Source organism: Panthera pardus, unplaced genomic scaffold (assembly GCF_024362965.1).
Source record: "Panthera pardus isolate Hobbes unplaced genomic scaffold, ASM2436296v1 HiC_scaffold_13, whole genome shotgun sequence".
Lineage (NCBI taxonomy): Eukaryota > Metazoa > Chordata > Mammalia > Carnivora > Felidae > Panthera > Panthera pardus.
The window spans coordinates 34,918,176-34,938,946 of NW_026526688.1; the positions used below are offsets into that span (position 1 = coordinate 34,918,176).

The 20,771-nt window shown below is 45.6% G+C and overlaps 1 protein-coding gene and 1 long non-coding RNA gene across 7 annotated transcripts in view; one reads left to right on the plus strand and one right to left on the minus strand.

Annotated features, from left to right (window-relative positions):
- Positions 1–18,281, minus strand: part of LOC109277330 (uncharacterized) — a 29,885-nt gene extending 11,604 nt beyond the window's left edge. Inside the window, exons 1-2 of one of the 2 annotated variants that reach the window (XR_008421591.1) lie at positions 18,155–18,280; positions 1,473–3,257 (exon numbers count right to left, since the gene is read on the minus strand). This is a non-coding gene — a long non-coding RNA (uncharacterized LOC109277330). Of the gene's footprint in view, positions 1–1,438; positions 3,258–18,154 lie in introns of those variants that run through there. The other variant, XR_008421590.1, reaches the window with a different exon arrangement.
- An 86-nt stretch (positions 18,282–18,367) lies between these two features.
- ENTPD4 (ectonucleoside triphosphate diphosphohydrolase 4) overlaps positions 18,368–20,771 on the plus strand; it is a 36,770-nt gene continuing 34,366 nt past the window's right edge. For 3 of the 5 annotated variants that reach the window (XM_019466936.2, XM_019466935.2, XM_019466937.2), the window contains exon 1: positions 18,368–18,523. The gene's annotated coding sequence lies outside the window, so the exon portion shown is untranslated. The remainder of the gene's footprint in view (positions 18,524–20,771) is intronic. The other 2 variants (XM_019466939.2, XM_019466938.2) reach the window with 2 other exon arrangements.

Here is a 20,771-nt window from a genome sequence, read left to right on the forward strand (position 1 = left end):
ACACGGGGGGCGCCTGGGTGGCTCAGTTGGCTAAGCGACCGACTTTGGCTCAGGTCATGATCTCGCAGTTTGTGAGTTTGAACCCCGCGTTGGGCTCTGTGCTGACAGCTCAGAACCTGGAGCCTACTTCAGATTCTATGTCTCCCCCTCTCTCTACCCCTCCCCTGCTCATGCTCTGTGTCTCTCTCTCTCAATAATAAATAGACATTAAAAAAAAAACCATGGTGGGGTGACTCAGTCGGTTGAGCATCTGACTCTTGATTTCAGCTCAGGTCATGATCTCAGAGTTCGTGGGTTCAAGCCCCATGTGGGGCTCTGTGCTGACCGTGCGGAACCTGCTTGGGATTCTCCCTCTCCCTGTCCCTCTGCCCCTCCCCTGCTTTCATGCTCTCTCTCAAAAATGAGTAAATTAAAAACAAACAAACAAACACGGTGAATGTTAACAGAAGAAAAGACAGGGGCACTTGGGTGGCTTAGTCGGTTAAGCGGCCGACTTCGGCTCAGGTCACGATCTCATGGTTTGTGGGTTGGAGCCCCGTGTTTGGCTCTGTGCTAACAGCTCACAGTCTGGAACCTGCTTCGGATTCTGTGTCTCCCTCTTTCTGCCCCTCCCCCACTCATGCTCTATCTCTCTCTGTCTCTCAAAAACTGAATAAATGTTTTTAAAAATTTTTTTAATAAAAAAAAAAGAAGAAAAGACAGACCAGGATTTAGGTTTTCTTCTGGGGAATGATTGTAACGATGGACTGTAGGGTCCAGAACACGGGGTTCGTGTAAATTGGCAGTCTGAAGGTCAAAGGGTATGCTAGTTAGGTGAGCTGTAAGGATGAAAGATGATAGGAAGTGGGATATGAATTTGAGGCTTTGGACGTGTTATAGTTGCTGGTGATGAGGAGGTCAAGGGTGGCCAAGGTGATGAAGACCCGTGTGTTGGAAGAATCATTCACGAGTCTGTTAAAGTGGCTGAGAATGGAGCCTGGAAGAGCCAGAGGGAAAGAAAGTCAAGGAGACAAGGGCCGAAGTCATCAGCGAGCAGTAAGGACAGGTGGACACCGAGGTTGAGAGAAGCTGGAGAATTTGAAGTAGAAGGAAGAGAAGTGGTTTTTAAATGGCGATAGAGAACAAGAAGGGCTCCTACCCACTTCCTGGCCTTGAGGCACATGAAGTGTAGGGGAAAAAAATCAACCTGTCTTCTGAGAGAGCTGCAGGGGAAGCAGTGTCCTGAAGGGAGCGCCAGATTTCACTTAATGAAAGGAGGTGGGAAGGGCATTCACCGGAGAGGCAAGAACATACGAGGGAACAGGGCAAGCTCTCAACGTGTCATCCAAGAGGTGCAATGCAATGTCCCCCAGCAGGGGAGGGGTGGGAGGGTGAGTCAGATTAGAAATTATATTAGGACTTGTCAGTTTGCAATGTCAGAAATCCAGCTCAAACTTAATTAAGCAAAAGAAAAGAGAATTTATTTTGCTCACATGCCTGAAGGCCAGTGGGACTGCTGGCTTTCGTCTCAGAGGCATCAGGGACCCAAACATGTCCCCAGGGTGCTCTCCTCTGCGTTGGCTCTGTTCTCAGGCAGCTTCTCCCCACAGAGCAGTGGATGGCTGTCCAACAGGTAGACTCGGTCTTCAGCCACCGCCTCTTCCCTTATCACACCAGTGAAATCCCGACCCTAACCGTCCACTGTAGCTAGTGTGGAGGCATCTCTGATTGGCCAGGCCTGGGTCCGCTGCCCACTTACGGTGAACAGAACTCACCAGAACCGCATGTTGGCAAGTAAGGGAATGGTTCTTCAAAGGAAAACTGCAATGCAGTCATCGAGAGAAGGAGGGCAGGGTATGGACAGGCAAAACGTGGGATGTCCATATCAGATACGTAAAGAGCAGGAGGGGGATGATGTGTCAGGGTCATAGTGAATCACTGCAGAGGCTGGGATTTGGACTTCTGGTGGTCACTGAGGAAAACGGATATGAGGCAAGATGGGGTCAGCACCGATAACTTCTTAGGGGAAGAAGGCAAACTTTACATTAGTCCTAGAGCTCCAGAATGGGGCCTTGGGCATAGCACCATCTAGCTGTGCGTCATGGCACAGCCAGGAAGCCAGGGCACAAGAGGGTCTCCGGATGATGGACTGTTCACTGGCTCAGCTCCAGATAGTTTGTGGTCTAGGAGAGGCGAGGAGTCCTTCGAAAATGTCTGAAGGTAGCGGAGAGGTTGGGGGAGAAAAAGTTGAGAAAGAGGTGATTGACAGCAGCTCTTGTCAATTTGAAGAACCGACCTGTGAAAGAGGGAGGAAACTTAAGTGGCTCCAGAGTAGAATCAGAACCAATGTGTAGAAGTGAGGCAACAGTCTCGATCTAATAATTACAATTAGAACTGTCTAAAAAGAAGGGGACCTTCTTCTGAAGTGGCGAATTCCTTGTCCCTAAATGTGTTTAAGCAGTGATTTGAATGCCTCTAGTCAGCGATATTATATAAAGGCTCCTGTTGTTGGTATGAGATCAAACCAGAACACTTTTGGGGCGCCTGGGTGGCTCAGTTGGTTAGGTGTCTGGCTCTTGATTTCAACTCAGGCCATGATCTCATGGTTCATGAGTTCGAGCCCCATGTCACTGACAGCGCGGTGCCTGCTTGGGATTCTCTGTCTCTGTCTCTGTCTCTCTGCCCTCCCCCATGCTCGCTGCCTCACAAAATAAATAAACATTTTAAAAAAAGAGCACTTTTTAAAAAAATTTTTAATGTTTATTTATTTTTGAGAGAGAGAGGGACAGAGTGTGAGTGGGGCACAGGCAGAGAGAGAGACACACATAGAATCTGAAGCAGGCTCCAGGCTCTGAGCTCCCTCTCTCTCTCTGCCCCTTCCCTGCTCACGCTCTGTCTCCATCTCTCTCAAAAATAAATAAACATTAAAAATTAAAAAAAGAAATTAAGTTGAGTAAGCTCTATTCGTGAGCTAGTTTGTTCATTCGCTCAAAATCCATGCAGAGGACTACCCGCATGCCAGGCACCATGGTAGCTGAGAGGGTACACAGGTGAGTGGGTCAGAGCTCCTGCTCCGTCTGGGGAAGAAGTGAGACAGAAGATCACCTCCCAAGCGCCAGGCATGGGGCTGGACACGTTGCATCATTTTTATGGCTTCCTCTTTGACAATGCCATCAGGCAAGGATGATTCGTTTTTAGAAGAAAACTGAGGCGCAGAAAGGACTGTCCAGAAGATGAGAGCTAAAGCTCAAACCCAAGTCTGTCTGGCCCCATGTTGCCTATGAACAAGTAAGCAAAATACAATCACAAAACAAATCTGTTTTCATAGGTTTTTCACATTTTCTTTCAGGAGCCCCAGGAACAAAAGGATCATTTTTTTTTTTTTTTTAACCTATGATCAGATGCAGAGAATGAAGCAAAAACTGCCTTGTTTGGTCCTAGTTTAGTCCTGGTGGATACCCAAATGGAAGTCAGCAAAACCAGGTACAGGAGTGGCTGAGGAGCGACCCCGTCCAGCCCTGTGAGGGGGTCAGTCCCACAGCCCGGGACAAGTTTCTGGCCGCCTTGCAGTGCTGCGGGAGAGAGCCACGGCACAGGTGCCATCTAGTGGTGAGTCCAAAGCCTCGTTGCAAGGCTGGAGAAAAGTTCTGCTTCCAACATGCTTTCAGGATAGGCAAGGACCTAAGACTCAGTCCGCTGTAAAGGGTGAGTCCTGAATCCCAGGCTCAGAGCCCATCGTAGCATCCCCAAAGAAATCAATCTTATAAAGAAATCAATGCCCATGTTGTCATCAGATCCATATCTCTGAACTCAGTGGCCTCTGTCAGCCCATTCCTTCACCTTCCAGGCTTTCCAGAAAGAAATACGAATGCCCTTCTATACTCTCCTTTGTACTTACAGTCAAGTTAGTCACAAGTAAAAAAAACAGGACTCAGTTAATCTACTCTTGCAGCTCCAAACACACACACACACACACACACACACACACACACACACACAGGGTCATTCATCAGAGAGCCTCTCCAAGAGAGCCTAAACACAAGATCCAGGTGGGAAAAAAAAAACAAAAAAACAGCAGCACGAGAAGGCCAAGGGACAAAGACCACCAAGGAAGAAAATGCTGTTCTTGCAAAAGGAACGCCCATAAACAGAACCTAGCAAACAGCAGCTCTCTAGTGAGGTACCAGGCTACCTTCAGGGCCTCCCTCCTGCTCTCCTGTCCCCTCACTTTGCCTGATAATGCCACATTTCAGCTCTGGCCCCACCTTCCACAAGGCAGACAGTTGTGCAGAGCCTGGGCCCGGACAGGAGGGGAGACTGGCAGTTTCAATGGTCCAGACATGTGGGCTTGGCCTTGGTATAAGAGGTGCTGAAGAATCTACATGACATCCTGGAGGATTTTCTCTGAATACAACTGGGTGACGTAGCGTTCTCTACTCTCATACTGACTTTCGTACCTGATTCACCCAATTTAGTCATTCATTATATAAATGAATCATATTATATGTTCCTGTGAATGCATATATTTTAAATAAAAAACATATTTCCATTTTAGGTCTTCTGGTTGGCAAAATAATCCCTCCCTCCAAAAATGTTCACATCTTCATCCCCAGGGCCTATGAATACATTACTTTGCATGGCCAAAGAGACTTTGCATATGCGATTAAGGTTAAGGACCTTGAGATGGGGAGATTATCTTGGATCTTGGATTATCTAGGTGGACCCAATCTAATCACATTAGCCCTTTAAAAGCAGAAAACCTTTCCAGGATGTGGTCAGAGAGAGAGAGAGAGAGAGAGAGAGAGAGAGAACTGCAGATGAGTCTGAAAGATTTGATATTGCAGGCTTTGAACACAGAGAAAGAGGGCCACGTATGAACCAGAGATTGTGGGCAGCCTCTAGAACCTGGAACAGACAAGGACACGGATCCTTCTCTGGAAGGATCTGGAAAGGAATGCAGCCCTGTGGATGTCTTGCTTTTAGCCCAGCAAGAGCGTGTCAGACTTCTGCAGACCTGTCAGATAATTTGCATTGTCGTTAGCCGCTAAATTGTGGCAACTTGTTAGAGGAGCCATACAAGCTAACACAGGTCTCCTTGGGATTTGAGATCTCAGAGTCTCATTCAGCATCAAAGGCAGAACTGCCTGAAGCTATGCTAGTCTCAGAGACTTTGCTCTGATGGGGGCCATGGTTTTTGGATTTTATTTTAGGACCTGAGGGAAAGGCATCATTTCTGTTAATAATCTATTTTGTTATTCAGAAACCAAAAGCTCTGCTTAGCCCCATGTAGTAAGCTTCCAATAAAAGTTTTCAGACTCTTCAAAGAGTTCTGAATTAGGGGGCTCTTGGGGATGGCGTCTATGGCCCTCATCATTGACTTGGACATCCTCGAGAAATAGACATGTGAATACGTAGCAGAGCGCAGGCATAAAAGGACTGTCCCCACCAGGAACTATCGGCTCCTTAAGAAATCTTTATTAAATCATAAAGCTGTCCAAACCTCCTTTACACAGTAATTCCATTCTTGGGAATTTTTTGTATTTGAAACAGATTCCAAAAAAGCTAAATAAAATGTGCATAAAAATTTTATGACAAGATTATCTATAACAGTAAAAGCAACAACAACAAAGCAAACAGTCAGAATCCCAACGTAAGGAAACCTTTAATAAATTGCTGTTTGGCGCTATTGGGGAACCATGAAAGGTTGCAATTAGTCATGCTATAGAAACAGGGGAATGTTCTTATGACCTTAAATGGAAGCAGCATAATATAAAATAGTAGTCGTTCAATAATCCCTTATTGACCACATGCTATATATCAGGGATTCTACCAAGAGCCGAACAATTAAGTGGGGCCAAATGAGATAATACTCGTGGCCCTTATCGACTCAGATATGCCATGATTGCAAATGTGTAAAATGATCGATACACGGGGAAGGAGATGTGCCAGAAAATGAAGCAAGGTGTTATGTTAGGGCATGGTAAATATTCTACTTAAATTCTCAAATGATCTTTCAGTCATAATCATTCGATTAAAGGACAGGACAGGAAGAAACGTAAACCACTGGACCTAAGTCCCAATGCAGAGCACCTTGCTGAGGAAGTGGAGTCTGAACACAACCCTTTAAAAAATACAAGAAACAGCAAGCTGGCAGGACAGGAGGCCAGGCTCCTTCCTACCAGGGGGAGCAGGAATCCAGATGAACACACAGGTGCTTCCCAATGGGGTCAGCTCTGGGAGGCTACATTTGAGCCTGTCTGTTCTGTGTACTTGGGAAACTTACGCCGCACCAGGAGGCCCTGAGGGACAGCAGCACCTGCCTCTACCTGTCTCCCCGGCAGCCGAGAGGTTAACTGTAAAAGCAGATGCTGCATTACCAATGTCTGTATCTGGCAAGCCAAATGCACTGGGCCTACCTCAGTTTCCCAGGGTGAACAAGGAAGGTCAGGGCTTTTTAATTTCTTTAAAAAAATTTTTTTAATGTTTATTTATTTTTGAGAGAGAGACAGGTTGTGAGTGGGAGAGGGGCAGAGAGAGAGGAGGAGACACAGAATCTGAAGCAGGATCCAGGCTCTGAATTATCAGCATGGAGCCCCATGCGGGGCTCGAACACACCAACTGCAAGATCATGACCTGGGTCCAAGTCAGACGCCTAACCAACGGAGCCACCCAGGTGCTCCGTTCATTTTCAAACCGCCTTCTAGGGATGCCTGGGTGGCTCAGTCAGTGAAGTGTCCAACTCCTGATTTTGGCTCAGGCCATGATCTCACGGTTCATGAGATCAAGCCCCACAGCAGGCTCTTTGCTGACAGCTCGGAACCTACTTGCAATTCTCTCTCTCCTTCTCTCTTTCTCTGCCCCTCCCTCCACTCCCATTCTCTCTCTCCACCTCCCCCTCAAAATACATAAATAAAAATAAATAAAGTGCTTTCTAAGGCTGTGGCTGTGGGACCTCTGCCAGGCTCTAGGGCAAGGGAGATGGACCCTAAGTAGGCACAGCCCTGACCATTAGCTTATAATCCGAAGTCACTGTCATGACGGTACAGATATGAAGAGCATTTAGGTGACTGAACGACTACAGAGCTCACGACAAAAGGGAAAGAGACTTGTCAGCAATGAACATTAATTGCACAACATGGATGTGTAAGGTAGGGTGTGGTTAGGAAAGGTATTTATAGAGATCTCATCTTCTGACTTACCTTCCCCTGTCAAGCCCCAAGTTGCTTTTAAATAAAATTCACGGCAGAGTTTTATCAACTCATCCTACAGCCAGGCACTGTGCTTAGTGCTTCCCTTGGATTATTTCATTAACTCCTCATAGCAACCCAGATAGGTGGTAATATGATCTCCATGTTACCTTTGAGAAAATAGGAGTTTAAACAAATAACTTGCCCAAGGTCGCATAACTAATCGATGTTCTGGGGCTTGGACCAGTCTTGAGGAGACACACCCATGCCTCACCACTGCAACTGGAACTCTCTGTCTGTTTAATTCGACCCCTTCTTCCAAATCTAGTAAATAAGACAGCCTTCCCTGCCCTCCCCACTGTCCTACCTCCGACCAGTTGCCCAACCTCCTGTGTTTTGTGTCTCTCTGGGCCGCAATTGCTGTCCAGCTGACATCCCCGACCCCTGTTTCCTTCTGTCAGGATCTCATTTCAAATACACTTCTGTTCTAGTCCTTCTCTGCTTCATGTTAGTCGTCTGCTGGCCCTTTATACTGTTCCTTGGGGTACAGCATGCAAACTTGAGCCTGCATCGAAGTCACCTGAAGAGGGCTTGTTATAAAATAGCCATTCATGGGCCTCATCCCCAGAGTTTCTGATGCAGTGGGTATGGGTTGGGGCAGTGAATACCAGGATTCCAGATGAGCCGGATGCCCTCACTTCTGCTGTCATCCTTTGAGAACTCCTGTTCTGGGGAGCCTGCATCCTGCCGCACTTTCCTGTATTGCTGATCTCCTTAAACAAAGATTTCCCAGTGCCCTATATAAGGAACCCTGGTTTTCCTTGGAAGGCACTTCACCCAGGGTATTTTTTTTCCCAGATCCCTAATCACAAGATGAGAAGGAGTGGTTCCCATGGGCACCTGCAACACCCTCTCGATTCTCCCAACTCCGATAATCATTTCCACCCCAGCTGCTCGTGGCAGGCAGGGCGACGTCACAAACAGGAAAAGATTTCCAGGCACCAATCTAGATAACCCCACGAGTCTTTTTTGCTCCTTCCTGACTCCTTGGCTGCTGGAGACACCAGGATCAGGTTCATCAGGTATTCAAGCCTCTTGACCTCAGATGGAGCCTCACCACTGCTCAGTTGTTTTGTAATCACCCCTGATTGATTCACTTGTTACTTCCCTGCTGGCTCCTGTTTGAACCTCTGCCAGTCCCCTCCAGTCCCTCCCCGCTCCATACCTTCCTCTCTGGGCTTATGACTCTGCCATCAAGGCAGCTGACAAAATGGAGATTGGCTAGGAGTGTCTTTCTTAATCACTTCAAAATAGCTCTGCCTCTCACTCACCTTCCCCTCCTCCCCTCTGTTTCAAAAGGAGCCTTTAAAACCACAGGGAGATACCACCTCATACCCATCAAGATGGCTACTCTCAAAGGAAAAGAAACAGACAGCAAATAACAAGTGTTGGTGAGGATGCGGAGAAACCGGGACGCTTGTGCGCTGTTGGTGGGAATGCAAATTGGTGCAGCCCTTATGGAAAACAGTACGGAGGTTCCTCAAAAAATGAAAGATAGACTTACCATATGATCTGGCAATCCGGCTTCTGAGACTACATCCAAAAGGAATGAAAGCAGTCTCAAAGAGATATCTGTACCCTCATGTTCACTGAAGCGTTATTCACAATAGCTAAAATGTGGAAGCAACTCAAGTGTCCTGTCAATGGATGAACGGAGAAACTAACTGTGTATATATCCACAAGGGATGTTATTCAGCCTTAAGCAACGAAGGAAATTCTGACACATGCCACAACAAGGCTGAACTTGGAGGACATTATGCTAAGTGAAATAAACCAATCACAAAAGAAAAATACGGTACGATTCCACTTCTATGAGGCATCTAGTGTAGTTAAATTCACAGAAACAGAACGTAGAATGGTGGTTTCCAGGGCTGAGGGGAGGTGGGACTAGGGGGTTGTTTTTGAAGGGGTACAGAGCTTCAGTTTTGCAAGACAAAAATGTCCTGGAGATCGGTTACACAACAATGCAAAGATATTTAACCCTACTGAAAAGGGGTTAAGATGGCCAATTTTATGTCGTGTGTATTTTACCGGCGGTAATTTTTAAAAAGAAGTCTTTCCTCTCCACGGTAATTGTTCCCTTTTTGTCCTCAACCCTATCTCATGCCACTTTTTCCAGGAGGCTATTCCTTCTGTTTTCTCCCTTCTAGAATGGACACAAACATTTGTAGGACTGACAGTAGGAGCACGTGCATATATTCCAAGATGTGTAAGATTATATATCCAGAGTGAATAGAGTTTGTTCACAGAGTGAACAAAGAGCCTGGCATTTTCAGTTTGCATTAAGTCTGCATATTACGCAGCCAGTCCTAGGTAGCCACACTCCTGGGAGAATTCCAAACCTCAGCCTTAGGATGGGGACAGTAGGGTGTGGGGGGGGGGGGGAAGACATTCCCCGAGTCCTCAGTTCCTTCCTGTCCACTCCTCCCACCAAGCCTAGAGGTAGTAGATGCTTTTGGCTGCATTTTCTTCTTCCGGACCACTTTATGGAAATCTCTCTCTCTCTTTTTTTAAACTTCTTTTGGTAGTTAAGCATGTCCTACTAGGTAACAATTCTTTATATTGAAGTGTTCCTGTTGAAATAACATATGTGGTTTCTGGTATGCCTGGGTGGCTCAGCTGGTGAATCGTCTGACTCTAGATTTCAGCTCAGGTCGTGATCTCACGGTTTGTGGGATCAAGCCCCATATCAGGCCCTGTGTTGACAGCAAGGAGCCTGCTTGAGAGTCTCTTTCTCTCCTTCTGCCCCTCCCCTACTCATGTGTGCGCATGCACATGCTCTGTCTCTCTCTCTCTCACACACAACATAAATAAACATGAAAAAAAAAACCCATATGATTTCTGCTGCCTGACTGATATGGGGAGACAAACAGGAAACTAACAAAAGAAGAAAATATATGGTATTTCAGACAGTGATATGAGCTACAGAGAAAGAGAAAAGCATGGATGGGCATAGAGTGTGCTGTCGAAGGGCGACAGCTTGCAATTTCACACAGAAGGCAGAGAAGGCATCACAGAGAAAGATGCTGTACTGAGAATACACAACTGACTCTTCGTCCCCACTTCCCACTGAAACGAGATGATGTAAAAATAGAGTTTGACCTGCATCATTGAAGTGGAAAATTCTCCATCCAACTACAAAAACTCTAAAGAATTTCCTGTTAGGCACCACAAGGCAGGTACATTCAGAATATAGTGTAGAAAGATAAAGCTTATCTCTGGATCACCCACTGCTTTCTCTCCCTTTTCTGTCCCCTCACTTCAGTGACTTTGAAGGGTGGTGAGCGGAGAAGTGACTTATCTCGCCGAGCTCTGTCTGTAAGGAAAGTAATATCATTCCTTCTTTCATTCATTCACTAGTCACTTAGCAAACATGTTTGGAGCACCTCCTACATATCTAGCACTGTCCTAAACACTCTGGAAGGTATGAATTAGAAGACACGATACCCAGGGGCGCCTGGGTGGCTCAGTCGGTTGAGCGTCCAACTTCAGCTCAGGTCACGATCTCGCGATCTCGCGGTCCGTGAGTTTGAGCCCCGCGTGGGGCTCTGGGCTGATGGCTCAGAGCCTGGAGCCTGCTTCCGATTCTGTGTCTCCCTCTCTCTCTGCTCCTCCCCTGTTCATGCTCTGTCTCTCTCTCTATCTCAAAAAAAATAAATAAACGTTAAAAAAAAAAAAAAAGACATGATACCCAACTCCAAAGGGATTACAGTCTAGCAGGAGAGGATATGGGAACTAAGACATGTATGCAAAGAGATATGATTCAAGCTAAGAAGGGTAATGAGAAAGTTGGTTAATAAAATATGAATTCCAAAGATTCTGACAGATGGAACTATTAGCCTGACTTGAACAAGATGAAACATCCAATTCCGTTCAAGTCAACATTACCTGACATTACAGCTACTCTAAAAAATACAGCATGCATTTGAAATGGGGATGAATTTGGAGACCAGGCAAAGTAGAATCATTGCAGCAGAAGATGGGTGAAATCTATTTCTGGTGTGGAAGGCAAGGTAGCCAGAGCCTTAGTTCTGCAGGGCATGGGAGGAGCACAGCCCGACCACCCAAAATGTACCTGTTGAATTGAACTCATACATGCTCCAGTCTAAGAATACTCAGAGGAATAAGCTAGTAGCAAGAACCAACAGCAGTTATAGCAAGTGATGGTGCTGACGGATAAAGGAGAGAGATTTTCTTGCCTGGAGGTCAGGAACAACTTGACAATAACACAGCTTCAGAGGGGCAAACTGAAGGATGAATAGATTTTTTTTTCCCTAGGCAGTCAAGAAAGAGAAAATCATTCCGGTCATAGGAAATGTGTGTAAAGACACAGAGGCATGAAAATAAAGAACGCTCTGGGAACAAGCAAGCAGTTACGCATGTGAGAACCAGGGGATATGTGAAGTGTTAGGACTTGGGGCTTAAAACCCTGGAGGGGCCTCAGTCGTGACCTTGGGGCATGAGGCCAACCTACCAATAACATCTAATCACCTGTTGATTCCCAGAGCTGATCCACTACGAATTTCAACTCTAACCTTGAGGTGATAAAGACTGAATGAAGGATGCTTGGGATAATGGTATGTTAGCTCAAGTGAGGGAGGAACACAGAAGTGGCAAGATTCAAGGGGCCTGATAAATAACCCGTTGCTCCCTGCCCAAGGCTGAAAGGTTTGCGAAATGGAACAAAATCTGTATGGAAACCAGAATATCATCCTTTCTGCAGATGAAGTTGATATTGAAGAATGTGGCTTATATTGATCAGAATAGAATGATTCATGCGCCAATCACAGTAGTCAGGGAACGAAATTACTCTGCTGAACTAGGCCAGGGTCATGTTCTGACCTCAATGGACTGAGTGTGAGACAGGTATATTCTTTTAGAAATCTGAGACACTGTTACCAAAAACAGAAGAATGGGTCCTGAGCAGCAACCATGTCCACTCCCTATGTGTGTGTGTGCCTGTGTGTGTGCATGTGTGTGTGCATGCGTGTGTGTATGTATGTGTGATGACCCATATCCCACATGATCCCTTTTGGGTACAGTTGATCATGCTGCTGTGATGAGAAAAGGTGAAGCAAACTCTGAATTCTGATACTGCTTTAAACAAGTCACTGGCTCTTTCTGGATCTCAAGCGCTTCCTCTCCATAAAAGAATACCATAAAATAAGAATTCTCTTGGCCCATTCCCTGCCTTAGGAATGCTGGGCTTATAAATGAGGTCATGTCTGTCAAGTGTTATGATCTCCTTGAAGACAAATTCTGTACAAGTATATAGGATTATTAGCCAAGTTGCTCAACAACCAGTCTGTGCATGAATGACTTAGGGAGGCAAACAGCACCAGGGGAGAACAATAGGACCCACCACGTCCAAGGGCCACTTGATTCCTGTGTTTCTGTGACATCCACAGCACCTCACAGGTACCTGCTCTGAACGTCCACAGTGCTGGGAGGGACAGTGTAGCCAGTTTGGTTAACACATTTAGAGAGCAAAGCCAGCAGGACGTCAAGCAATTGCCATGTGAGAGGATTTTTTCAAGAAGATAATTTAAGAGAAATCCTGTTTGGGTTTCAAAGACTGATGGTTAAATACTGAGCCATTCATCAGGGTTACCATAAGCACAATTGGAAAGCAATCCAGAGTTCAATGAGAAAAGGAAAGGGCTCTTTTATGTTTGATTCCATAAGGAGAAGGAAGAGGAGGAGGACCGTGTTTCTAGTCTTCTCTTTTGCCTCTTAGAAATTATGGATTTGGGACCTGAAAAGGACCTTAGACACCTCCCATCTACCTTTTTAAAAAAACGTACAGATGGTGAGGACCAATGAGGTAAACTAAATTTTCTGAGCTTACACAGTCAATTGGCAGCATAGCAGGGACTAGGGCTCAAGTGCCTACCTCCCAGTTAGGTATTCTTCACATTCAAGTCTCTTGTCTCCCAGTCTTAGGAAGGAGCTTGTGGGAGCCGCTTTGCCTCTGGGAGCCTAGCTGTCTCATCTGTAAAATGTAAATAGACTTTAAACTGACAAAGTAAGGCAGCTGGGAGATAGGACCTCTTGAGGGCCCTCCTAGTTTTCAATCAACCAGTCCACAAATCTTTTTAAAGACCTAACAGCAGGTAATGGGGTATCCAGCCCGAATGAATTTAAACAAATAGGGGCTTTAGTTTCCTCTCCTTACAGGAAATAAGGAGGTAGATCCTGTGGCTGGTGTTAGTTCAGTGGTTTCAGGATGCCATTACAATCCCAAGCAACTCTTCCTATCTGTTTCATCATATTTAGTATGGCCTTCTTATCCGCATTACTGTTGCCTCATGGTTGCAAGATGGTTTCTGCAGTCCAGATGTCACCCTCTTTTTCAAACTTTCACTTAATACTTTTAAAATACCAAGCAGGTAATGAGATACTTTGTTTTCATGGCCATGTTAGCTATAGTTCTTTTATAGATACCCTATCAAACTGAGGAAAGATCATTCCCTTTACAGACGATGAGAGCATTTTGGTTTAAATCATGAATGAGTGTTCAATGTTGTTAAATATTTTTTCTACATTGATTAAGATCATGTGAATCAAATGCACTGTCTCCTTTACACTGTTTATGTAGTGGATTGCATTGATTGATTTTAAAATGTTGAACCAACCTTGCATTTCTTGAAGAAATTCCACTTGGTTAAACTATCTGACTCTTTCCAGATATTACTGGATTTAATTTGCCAATGATCTGTTAGAGTGTTTGCATCTGTGTTCATAAAGGACATTGATGTGTAACTTTCTTTCCTTTTTATTTCTTGGCATCAAGATCATTTTGACCCTCCTCCTCTAATTCTCTGACTTTATGTAAGATTGGTATAATTGCTTTTTCTTTCTTTCTTTTTTCTTTTAAGTAGACTTCAGGCCCAGTGCAAAGCCCAATGTGGGACCTGAATTCACGACCCTGAGATTAAGACATGAGCTGAGATCAAGAGTCAGACACTCAACTGACTGAGCCGCCGAGGCACCCTGGTATAATTCCTTTCTTAAAAGGTTGATAAAATTTGCTTTTCTTGCCCTCCTTTTCTTTTTTAAGATTTGTTTTTGAGAGACAGAGAGCACAAGTGGGGAAGGGGCACAGAGAGAGGGGGACAGATCAGAAGCTGGCTCTGCGCTGACAGCAGTGAGCTCAATGCGGGGCTCAAAATCACACGCTGTAATATCATGATCTGAGCCAAAGTCGGACCCTTGACCAACCGAACCACCCAGGTGCCCCTTCTTACCCTAACTTCTTAAGATGGAGCCTTAGATAATGGATGTCAAATGTTTTTTCATTACTAAAATAAGCATTTCAAGGAATAAATTTCTCAGAGGGTGCTACTTTAGCTGCATTCCATGAATTTTGATGTAGTTTCAGTATCATTCTATTTCAAGTGTTTTCTAATGAACTAGAACCGTGCCTAGAATAAAGTACTCAGTGTTATCTCCAATTAGCTTAGTTTTTTGTTTCTTTTGTTAATGAGTGAGACTAAATTGATGGATCACCCCGACAGTCGTGTTCCTTCCTCCTTGAGAGCCTCTTTGCTGGTTCCACTGTACGACCTCTTCATGTAGACCCAGATTTCACCCTTCTTCTCGTTAATACCAATTCATCTTGCAGGTGTGACCTCAGACGCCACTTCCTTGGAGAGGCCTTCCTTGGCAACCTAGACTGGGATGGTCCTCTCATGTACTGGCTAAACAGTGTCCCCCAAAAGTTCATGTCCACCCAGAATCTGTGAATGTGACCTTCTTCAGAAATAGAGTCTCTACAGATATAATTATGTTAAGAAGACATCATATTGGGTTACGTTGGGCCCTAGATCCATTATGACTGGTGTCCTTTAAAGCAGAGGGATATTTGGACACAGACACATGGGAGAACACCATGTGATGACAGAGACAGAAATCTGAGTGATGCATCTACTAATTGAGAAATGCCAAAGATTCCTGGCAAGTACCAGAAGCTAAAAAGAGGCAAGGAAAGATCCTCCCCTAGAGTCTTTGGAGACAGCATGGCTCTCCCAACACCTTGATTTCAGAACTTTAGCCTCTAGAACTGCGAGAAAATAAATTTCTGTCATTTTTTTAAAGTTTATTTATTTGAGAGAGAGTGCACGAGAGAGCACACGTGCCCACACACGGCCAGAGGAGGGGCAGAGAGAGAGGGAGAGAAAGAGAATCCCAAGCAGGCCCCACACCTCCTGTTCAGAGCCCGACATGGGGCTCAAACCCACAAACTGTGAGAACATGACCTGAGCTGAAGTCAAGAGCCGGACGCTTAACTGACTGAGCCACCCGGGCACCCCATAAATTTCTGTCATTTGAAGCACCCAGTGTGGGGTAATTTGTTAGGGCAGTTCTAGGAAATGAATACACCATGCTCCATGTTTTCATACCTTCTTTATACTTGTCTTTCCTAGCTTTTATCAGATAATTATCACATATACATTATCAAGAAATGCTAATGGTGTAGTAATACTAGTCTGGCATTTTAGTGGGGGCTATAAGGGAGACTACCATAATCCAGACCAATATCTCTGATGGTGAGGGCTTTGAAGGGCACATAGTTTTGAGGGAGAATGGCCATAAAATCACAGCATGTCAGTGGCCAACTACTTAAGCTTCTAAAAGCAACCTTAAGTACATGTTACAGAAGTTTTTAATGTGTAAGCTAGCCAAGCTGGTCATTTTTAAAATAGAAACAGATCGCCATAAAAAAGTAGATTGCCATAAAAGGGCACTGAAGTAGGGATCAGAACCATGGGTACAGCTTCCCCCTTTGGGTCCAGATCTTGGGTGAGTCACTCAACCTCTCTGGGTCCAGGTTCCTCAGCAGCAGAAGGAGGTAGTTTGAAAGAGTGTCTACAGTCTCTTGGGCCGGAACATTCTATGGCTTTATGATTCTCATGTGGAGCAGTAGTAAAAAAGACAGCATTTACTTCTAAAGCACAAGGCTCCCTGGTCACTGCTAGCTTTCTTTCATGAACAGTATCAGAATCCAGGGATGAAACATTACCCCAAAGAGATGATCCAGGCTGGTGCTAGACCAAGAAGGATTCTGCTTGAAATATGTAACTACTAGTTCTTTCCAAGTTTGTTTTACTTGAAAGGGGAATAGTGTAGATTTTTCCAGGGCTCTCATTTTAAAAAAACATTTTAAAGTGTCTAGGCTGGCTGGTCACTTCCTATCCTTGGATAGCAGTGTATTCACCTGTTTAAAAAAAAAAAAAAAAAAAAAAAAAGAGGAAAAGGGGAACAGAAGCTGTGATTCTCAATGACTTCCAGGTCTGTGACTTCAAGGTAGTTTTTGTCAAGCTAGAGAGAGTGGCCTTGAGCTAAGTGCAAGGTCATGGGTCAATCTCAGGAACTGGTGTTTACCCTACTATTTCTTCTCAGAACCATTGTGTATGGGTGAGATCCGTCTCCCGAGAACAGGCTCTACCACCTAACTTTTGGCAAGGATGAAATCCTGGACCTTGAGAGAATCACTGGATGAGTTTGAGCCTTAATTTCCCCATCTGTAAAACAGGGATAGCAACCTACTTCACTTAGCATCATACTCTCTAGCTCCATCCACTCTGTTGCAAGTGGCAAGATTTCATTCTTCTTTTGTGGCCGAGTAATATTCCATTGTATATATACCACATCCTCCTTATCCATTTATCAGTCAACAGACACTTGGGCTGTTTCCAGAGTTTGGCTAGTGTAGATAATGCTGCTATAGCAGTATTAAAAACACTGGGGTGCATGTATCCCTTTGAATTAGAATTTTGTATTCTTCGGGCAAATACCTAGTAGTGCAATTGTTGGATCAGGGTGGTTCTATTTTTAACTTTTTGAGGAACATCCACCCTGTTTTCCAGAGTGGCTGCACAGTTTACATTCCCACCAACAGTGCACAAGGGTTCCTTTTCCTCCACATCCTCACCAACACCTGTTGTTTCTTGTGTTGTTGATTTTAGCCATTCTGACAGGGGTGAGGAGGTCTCTCACGGTGGTTTTGATTTGTATTCCCCTGGTGGTGAGTGATGTTGAGCATCTTTTCATGTGTCTGTTGGCCATCTGGATGTCTTCTTTAGAAAAATGTCTGGGGCACCTGGGTGACTCAGTCGGTTAAGCGTCCCACTTCGGATCAGGTCATGATCTCATGGTATGGGAGTTCAAACCCCGCATCGGGCTCTGTGCTGACAGCTCAGAGCCTGGAGCCTGCTTCTGAGTCTGTGTTTCCCTCTCTCTCTGCTCCTCCCCTCCTCATTCTCTCTGTCTCTCTCTGTCTCTCTCTCTCCCAAAAATAAACATTAAAAAATTTAAAAAAGAAAAGAAAAATGTCTATTCATGTCTTATGCCCATTTTAATTGGATTATTCATTTGGGGGGTATCAAATTTTATAAGTTCTTGATAGATTTTGGATACTAACCCTTTATCAGATATGCATTTTCAAATATCTTCTCCCATTCCATAGGTTGCCTTTTGGTTTTGTTTATTATGTCCTTAGCTGTGCAGAAATTTTTATTTTGATAAAGTGCCAAAAGTTTACTTTTGCTTTTATTTCCCTTGCCACAGGAGACATATCTAGTAAGAAGTTGCTATGGCTTATGTCAAAGAGGTTAGGTCCTGTCTTCTCTCCTGGGATTTTAATAGTTGTAGCACTAAATGGTACACCAGAAACTAATATTACACTGTATGTTAACCAACTGGAATTTATATAAAAACTTAAAAATAAAAACAGGTATAGCTACTGAAAGAATTGTAAACATATCAAGAGTTGAGCGAAAATGCCTAGACTTTGTCAGATTTTCAAGTGTTATTTTCCATACTCCTTGGGGCACCAAGGAAAGATCACCTGGTTATCACAAGCACATTGCAGCTTGCTGACTACCAGACTGGCTACGACCGACAGGCGGTAGCCAAGCCAGACTTACCTTTACTTCTGTGACACCGCTGTCACCTTCCGCACTCTCAGAGGCGAGCTGCCCGCCGGTCATTACCCTGGGAAGAGCGCTGCACTCCACGCCAATCATCGGGGCACAGGCCCCGCCCCTGGCGCAGCCCCACCCCCCGCGCCGCGCTTCTCTCCCCTCCGCCCCCACGGCGTGCGCGCCCCGGGAGCGGGCGGTGACGCGCACGGGCTAGAGCCGGGTGGCGGTGCGGCTCCCGGAAAGGAACGGATCCTCCAGGAAGCCGGGTCCGTGTGGCTGCCGCTGCCGCCGCGCTGCGGTGGCCGTGATGCGTTCCGCTTGCAGCTTCCCGCTGCCAGGAGCCCCGGCCGCCAAGTCGGGCGCTGCGAGCAGGTGAGGCGGCCTTCCCGGCGCGGACGAGGGGAGGGCGAGGAAGCGGCCGGCGGGGCTGGGACGGTTGGAGCGTGGGACGCGGCGGAGCGGCGAGGGCCGCGGACGAGCCCTTGTGCCCCGGGAGTCCTCCCCGCGCCTGCTGGCGGTCTTCACGTCCGCGCCGCCCCCGCCGCCTTGGCCGCGCGGCCACATCCGGGCGCCCCGGCCGTCAGCCCCCGTGACCCCGGGCGGCAGGTGCTCTCCCCCAGCCCCTGGCAAGAGAAAGCTGGCAGCCGTGCTGTCGCGCCGGCTCCGGTGACCACGCTGGATTTTCCCTCTCGCACACGTAGTGTGGGCGGATCTGGCCCCCACTGGCGGGGGACGTGGCCAGGGAGAGGGGATGCTGCACGACTGGTTCTTGCTTGTCGCCTTTCCTAACATTGGTACTTTTCAGCCTCGGTTTTGCCTTGCTCTGTTTTTACTTTTATGCTTTAGATTGCTCCTTGGAAAAATGGAACTAATCGGGCAATAAAGTGATAGTGAGAGCAGTGTTTCTCAAACTTGAGTAATGCGTGGACGCCTTTTAAAGGGACAGTTCTCATTCTCTAGAATATGTCCCAGAACTCACAGGGAAACCCAGACCCCAGTTAGGTGAACAGCGTTGCTCTCAGAGAACATTTATCACTATTGGGAAAGAGAAGAGATGCGTTACAGTTCGGGAACTTCCGTGCTAGAAGATAAACTAGAAGTTACTGAAGAATTCTAAATTAGAGACTCAAATCCCTGGTTTAATTTTACATTGCAGCGTTTACTGTGCCCTTCTTTGTGTAATGAACATTTTCCAACCTTGGGGAGGCCTTCAAAGAATCCTGTTTTTTGTGTTATGTTGTATTTGATGTTATTTTGTCTTTGTACCAGGTTTTTTCAGTTTGACACAGTAGCAGAATTACAGAATGTAGTACTAATTTGTATTAGTGGTTTAATTATTTCTCTCTGTGTTTATGTTAACATTGACTAATCACTTGTGTTTGTTACATATTGAATCCATGGCCTACATTCTTCCACATCCAGTGTCAATGCCTGATCTCAACCCTTGTGCCTATAGTCTACAGAGAAGAAACAAGAATAAAAGTGGATCTAAGGATGTATATTCTGTACATATTTGTTCAACATGTTTACTTAAAATAAACTACACTTGGGTGCCTGGCTAGCTCATTCGGTAGAGCTTGTGACTCTTGATCTTGGGGTCCTGAGTTCAAGCCCTCTGTTGGGTGTGAAGCCTACTAAAAAATAAATAAAAATAAAACAGCCTACGCTTGAATAAAAAGATTTCAGAGTGTGGGAAAACGTGAGAAAGTAAAACAGGTTAGATCTTGGCAAAGAACCATATTGACTTGTGCTTTGAAAGAAGTGTAGTATTGAAAGCAGGACATACTAGAAGAAGGGATATTAGTAAAGGTCAGAGGCAAGAATGAGAAGAGTGTGTGGGGGCAATAAGAGACCCACCTTTCTAGAACAGAGAGATGTTCTCTGGGGCCGAGGAGAGAACAAGTTGATAAAATAAGAAGGCCTAGTCGATGGATGTTACGGTTTCAGATGCCACCCAAGCAAGTTGGTGTTGACCCATAGGCTCCAGAAGTTTCTTGAGCTGATCATATTTTGAATGTAGCCTTTTGCACAGAGGTGTTTCTGAAGTGCGGTGTTCATAGTAAAGCCGAAGGTAGGGGACCTGCCTAGAATCTGTCTTGTGGTAGTAATGTCTGCTGTGGTCATTTTAGATGTGTGGACTAAATGTGATGTTTGAAAAAGAATTGACAGGCCCCAATAAATCGTGTAATAGGTAGACCCACAGATAAGCAGGCTTCAGAGTTAAGAACCAGGTAGCTCCAGTCACGGTGATCCCCCTCTTAGGCCTGGAGAATTTGGAAGGTGGTATTGGTTTTTGCCAAGAGGTCGTGACCCCAGCCTTGGACTGAGTGAGTTGCAGTAGCAGGGTGGCAGTAAGCTCAGGATGTGGAATTGGAACTTGAGGAAAATCAGAGTTGCAGATTTCAGAAACTGCAGAGGTAATGCCGGAAGAGTGTGACTAGAAAAAAAGTCATTTAAAATAGGGACCAGGGGCACCTGGGTGGCTCAGTTAAGCATCTGACTCTTGGTTTTGGCTCAGGTCACGATCTCATGGTTCCTGGGTGCGAGTTCCACCCGGTCAGCTGCTGTCATCGAGGAGCGTGCTTGGGATTCTCTCTCCTCTCTCTGCACCTCCTCCTCC